Source organism: Oncorhynchus nerka, linkage group LG27, assembly GCF_034236695.1.
Source record: "Oncorhynchus nerka isolate Pitt River linkage group LG27, Oner_Uvic_2.0, whole genome shotgun sequence".
Classification (NCBI taxonomy): domain Eukaryota; kingdom Metazoa; phylum Chordata; class Actinopteri; order Salmoniformes; family Salmonidae; genus Oncorhynchus; species Oncorhynchus nerka.
The window spans coordinates 59,057,753-59,063,384 of NC_088422.1; positions in this window are offsets into that span (position 1 = coordinate 59,057,753).

Here is a 5,632-nt window from a genome sequence, read left to right on the forward strand (position 1 = left end):
CATCTAGAACAGTAGCAGTGGGATGGTCAACCTCACAGCCTAACCCAATAAGCTAATAACTATTTTTTCCGCTGTTTTTCCAAAGGCATCTCACCTGCCTCCAGAAGTAAGAAACATAAGGATATTGATTTAAAATGCACCATTACGTATCCTTAAAAACATATATAAAACTATGTACTGGATTCTGTCCAGCCTCTGAAGCCAAGTTTTCGCCGCTGTTCCATAAACTATACACCAGTAATCAATTGTCGCCCTGATCAGAGCTCTATAAAATATCCATCAACGATTGTTTGCACCCTACTCATAACCATACACCGAACGCATAAGATTCACCACCTTCTTGTTCTTACAGATGACATGCTCTTCCCATGTATATCGCTCATTGAACCATAGACCTAAATATTTGTACTTAAAAACCCTCTCCCCATAAACTGTCCATACAGAAACAACGGTATATCATCAGCAACTTTCTTCTTCGAGAAGAACATACAGCAAGATTTCACCGCTGACATTTTAAAACTGAACCATCTTTCAACATCCATTATAGCTTGTTGAATAGATTTGGTCACATGAGAGATATTCCTTCCCCTCTTCCAAATAGCTCAATCCTCAGTATATAGGGAAGCCCCAATACTTTTATTTACTTAACCTTTGTTTAACTAGGCAAGTCAGTTGAGAACCAATTCTTATTTACAATGACGACCTACACCGGCCAAACCACGAAAATGCTGGGTCAATTGTGCGCCGCACTATGGGACTCCCATTCACCACTGTTTGTGATACAGCCTGGAATCGAACCAGGGTGTCTGTGGTGATGCCTCAAACACTGAGATGCAGTGCCTTAGACCGCTGGAACCGCTTCAGAAGTTCCAGCTATGCAGGCTAACGTTATTTGGCTAATTGATTTGCTAGCTATCACACAGTAAGCATATATTAATAATTATGTAATGACCTGACTAGATCATAAATGAACAATTGTCCAGACAGAGGCTTGAGTTTGCGAATTGACGGTTTATTAAACCAACTTTACACAGGCTACTGTTTGGGCCGTAGCACACGCCAAATAGATGACAGATAACCCACAAGCCAATCGTGACCTTCTCTTGTGAAGCCCAGACGTAAGAGAGAGAGAACAAAGGCTGAACCTGGTCTTAACTTCCAATGCTCCACCCCCCTGCCCAACCCCCCTCCACGCCACTCCGCCAACCACCAGGGTGCCCGGGCATCAGAACATTCCAGGCATTCCCGTGATTGGCAGATAGCAGGTTGATTGACATGTCGGACCCCGCGAACACCGGGTACTGGTCAGTACAACACAACCACCTCCTAGCCTAGCACATAACACACAGCTGTCTGTGCGGGTCGCTACACAGCCCCCCCACCACAAAGTCCCTCGTCCCCGAGGGAACAAACAAAGTCTCTGAAGCGACCCGGAGGTCTCCTTTGCCTGCGTGGCCGTGATGGTCGCAGAGTGCCCCTCTGGGAACCAGGGGATGAAGGCAGGGATATGGAGGACAAGGAAGCGGGAACGGGTAATACAGTCCGTGGCTCTGGGGAACCACGCGGTGACACAGGGGGAGACAGGGGAGTGGGCTGTCTGGAGCCTTGTCTGCGGCACCTGAGGGTGGGTGCCTGGAGAATGTCATTGCCAGAGAGGGGAATTGTGGGGGTTCCTGGGGTTTGGGGAGAAGAGGCCCCTCTGTATGGGGCTAACCTGTCCCGGTGCAGTGCCACCTTTCTCCCCCTGGGAGGAAGCTGCACCCGGTACACAACCTCCCCTACCCTCTCCAGGACACTGCAGGGTCCCACCCAGTGACTGTCCAACTTGGGGCATCTGCCTTTTTTTTTTCTTAGGGGGCTGTAGACCCAGACCAGCTCCCCAGCCACAAAGTGCCTTCCCCGGGTGTGCACGTCATAGTTCCTTTTCTGCCTCACACCTGCATTCACCAGCTGCTCTCTGGCGAAGGTGTGGGCTGTCTCCAGGCGGTCCTGGAGTCTCCGGGCATACTCCGGCCCCGGAGGAACATGAGGGCTATCCAGGGGCCGACCAACGCCATCTCCGCAGGGGTGCGGATCTCTCTCCCAGCATGAGGAGGGCAGGCGTGCAGGAGGTGGAGTCTTGGACAGCGGAGCGGCATGCCATGAGGACCATAGGCAGGTGCTTGTCCCAGTCACGCTGGTGTTTGGAAGAGACGATGGCCAGCTGCTGTCCAAGCGTTTTGTTGAAGCGCTCCACAAGGCCATCACTTTGAGGATGGAGAGGAGTAGTGCGGGTCTTGTGCATACCCAGCCTCTCACACATGGTGGCGAACACACGGGACTCAAAGTTTCTGCCTTGGTCGCTGTGGATGGACTCTGCAGCTCCAAACCTGCTGAACATCCCCGCTGTCAGGGCGTCGACGATGGTCTCTGCCTCCTGGTCAGGCAGAGCATAGGCCTCGGGCCATTTTGTGAAATAGTCCATGGCCGTGAGCACCCAGCGGTTTCCACTGTCTGTGGTGGGGAACGGCCAAACTACATCCACTCCCACCCTCTCCATGGGAGCCCCACTGGGAACTGTTGGAGCTGAGCATGAGAGCGGCCTGGGGGCCCTTTCTCGCTGTGCAGTTGTCACAGCGGCGACAAAAGTCCTCCACATCCCTCTTGTGCTGCCCCCAGTAGAAGCCCTGACGGAGACGGCGCAGTGTTTTGTGACCCCAAAGTGTCCAGTCCCCACCCCCCATGAGTACTCTGGAGCACAGCCTCCCGCAATGCTTTTGGGACCACCACCTGCCACCTCTCCTCTCCCGTAGCTGACTCCTTCCATGCCCGCTGTAGCACGCCATCAGCCAGCCGCAGTCTCTCAAACTTCGACCACAACCCTTTGGTCGCGAGTGAGAGCGCTGTCACCTCTTCCCATGGTGGCCTCACCTGCGCCTCTACCCACTGTAGCACTGGCTGTAGGTCTGTGTCCCGTCCCTGCTGCTGCCGCCATTCAGCCACGTCGACAGTCTGCAGCTCACAGCAGACAGGCCCACTCGCCCGACACACTGTGGCACAGACACCCTCCTCTGCCCGCAGCTCTCTCTCCCGTCCCTCTCTCCGGTCACAGTGGCGGCAGCCGTCTGCAGTACAGGGCCGACGGGACATGGCGTCGGCGTTGGAGTGGCGTGCCCCTGCCCTGTGCACCACCGTGAAGTCATACGGCTGAAGCTCCTCCAACCAGCGTGCCACCTGCCCCTCTGGCTCTCTGAAAGACATGAGCCACTGGAGAGCAGAGTGGTCAGTCCTTACAGTAAAGGGCAGACCACCCAGGTAGTACTTGAAGTGTTTGACGGAAGCCACAACAGCCAAGAGCTCCCGCCGGGTGACACAGTAGCGGCGCTCATGTTTGTCAAATGTTTTGCTGAAGTACGCCACCACTCTCTCCCCCTCTGGCCCCACCTGGGCCAGCACCCCACCCATGCCCACATTGCTCGCGTCTGTGTCCAGGATAAAGGGCAAGGTGAGGTCAGGGGGCGAGCACGGGGCCTCGATCAGTGCACGTTTGAGGGTGTTGAACGCCTCCTCACACTCCACTGTCCAAGTGAAAGCCTTGTCCTTCGGCAGCAGGCGGTTCAGTGGAGCAGCAACGCTTGAGAAGCCCCGTACAAACCTCCTGTAGTACGAGGCCAGGCCCAGGAAGCTCTTCAGCTGACGCTGGTCGGTGGGGGTGGGCCAGTCTCTGACAGCCCCTACCTTGTCCTCCATGGTGCTGATCCCCTCCTTCCCCACTCGGTGGCCCAAGAAGGACACCTCTCTCCTCATGAAGTGGCACTTCTCGGGTGGAGCTTCAGACCTGCGGCAGCCACCCTCTCCAGCACACGCCGTAGCGCCCCCAGGGCTGACTGGAAGGAGCTGCCATGGGCCAGGATGTCATCGAGGTATACCAGACACTGCTGTCGGGGGATGCCATCCAGCACCCTGTCCATCAAACGCTCAAAAGTAGCTGGAGCGTTGCACAGGCCAAAGCACAGGACCTTGAACTGCCAGTGTCCTCTGTTAGTGGAGAACGCAGTTTTGGCTCTGGCCTCTGGGGAGAGGGGCACCTGCCAGTAGCCGCTGCGGAGGTCTAGTGAGGAGAACCAGGAGGACCCCTAACCAGGTCCAGCGACTCATCGATACGTGGTATGGGGTATGAGTCCTTCCTGGTTACCTCATTCAGCCGCCTGTAGTCCGCACAGAACCTCAGCTTGCCCCCCTTCTTCGGAACCATGACGACTGGCGCCGCCCAGGGGCTGTCTGAGGGCTCAATGAAGTCTGCCCGCTGCATCTCCAACACAGCCTTGTCTGCCGCCTCCTGGCGTGCCAGCGGGATACGGCGGGGACGCATCTTGATGGGTCGAGCATCACCTGTGTCGATCTCATGCTGCACCAGATGGGTCTGACCCACCTCTTCCTCACTCAACGCAAAGCTGTCTCTGAATTCAAACAGCAACTGCCACAACCGTTCCTGCTGCTCGGGGTCAAGACCAACACAGTTCCTCCCCCATATCTCCCTCACTGCAGACAGTGTCCTCTCCTCTCCCATCTTGGGTAGCTGGGCTGGGGGGGTGCAGCCCGGGCTCACAGAGGGCTGTGTCATGGAGGTAGCTGGGGGAATGTAACACACCGCCGTAGGTGACAGGGGGACTGGGGAAAAGTCACACACAGCTGTGGGGGAGGGGGCGCAGCCGTCGACGTTGCCACTTCGGTCCGCCCACCAGAATCCGCGCGAAATACACTCGACAAAGCACTCATGCCCGCTTCAGCCGCCATCACTCTTAACGTCCTCCCTCAAGCGGCCTCTGCGCTCCGACGCCCTGGCGATCTCCTCAGACAGAACCCCCGACGTCCATTCACACGCACCTCCTTGGCCATAATCGTCCCCTACCTCCACCTTCACTTTCGGATTCCCTCGAAGCATTTTCAATCCCCGTTCTCACCTACGGTAGCTAGCCACATAAGTCAGCTAGCTAGCTGGCTAACTTGTATCAACGTTTTTACTTCTGACACCAATGTAATGACCTGACTAGATCATAAATGAACAATTGTCCAGACAGAGGCTTGAGTTTGCGAATTGACGGTTTATTAAACCAACTTTACACAGGCTACTGTTTGGGCCGTAGCACACGCCAAATAGATGACAGATAACCCACAAGCCAATCGTGACCTTCTCTTGTGAAGCCCAGACGTAAGAGAGAGAGAACAAAGGCTGAACCTGGTCTTAACTTCCAATGCTCCACCCCCCTGCCCAACCCCCCTCCACGCCACTCCGCCAACCACCAGGATGCCCGGCATCAGAACATTCCAGGCATTCCCGTGATTGGCATATAGCAGGTTGATTGACATGTCGGACCCCGCGAACACCGGGTACTTGTCAGTACAACACAACCACCTCCTAGCCTAGCACATAACACACAGCTGTCTGTGCGGGTCGCTACAATTATATACATGCCATCACAATTTACTGTAGCTACCGGTGGCTGAAAACACAATCCCCGCCGGATGAACGAGTGTAAGGGCGAGCCATTAAAAAAAAAAAAAATCCTTCATTTTTTTCCTTCACAACAAATCAATACAGGAAGTACATGTGGGTTTAAAAGCACGAATCATTCCTTCCTCACCTTGCAAG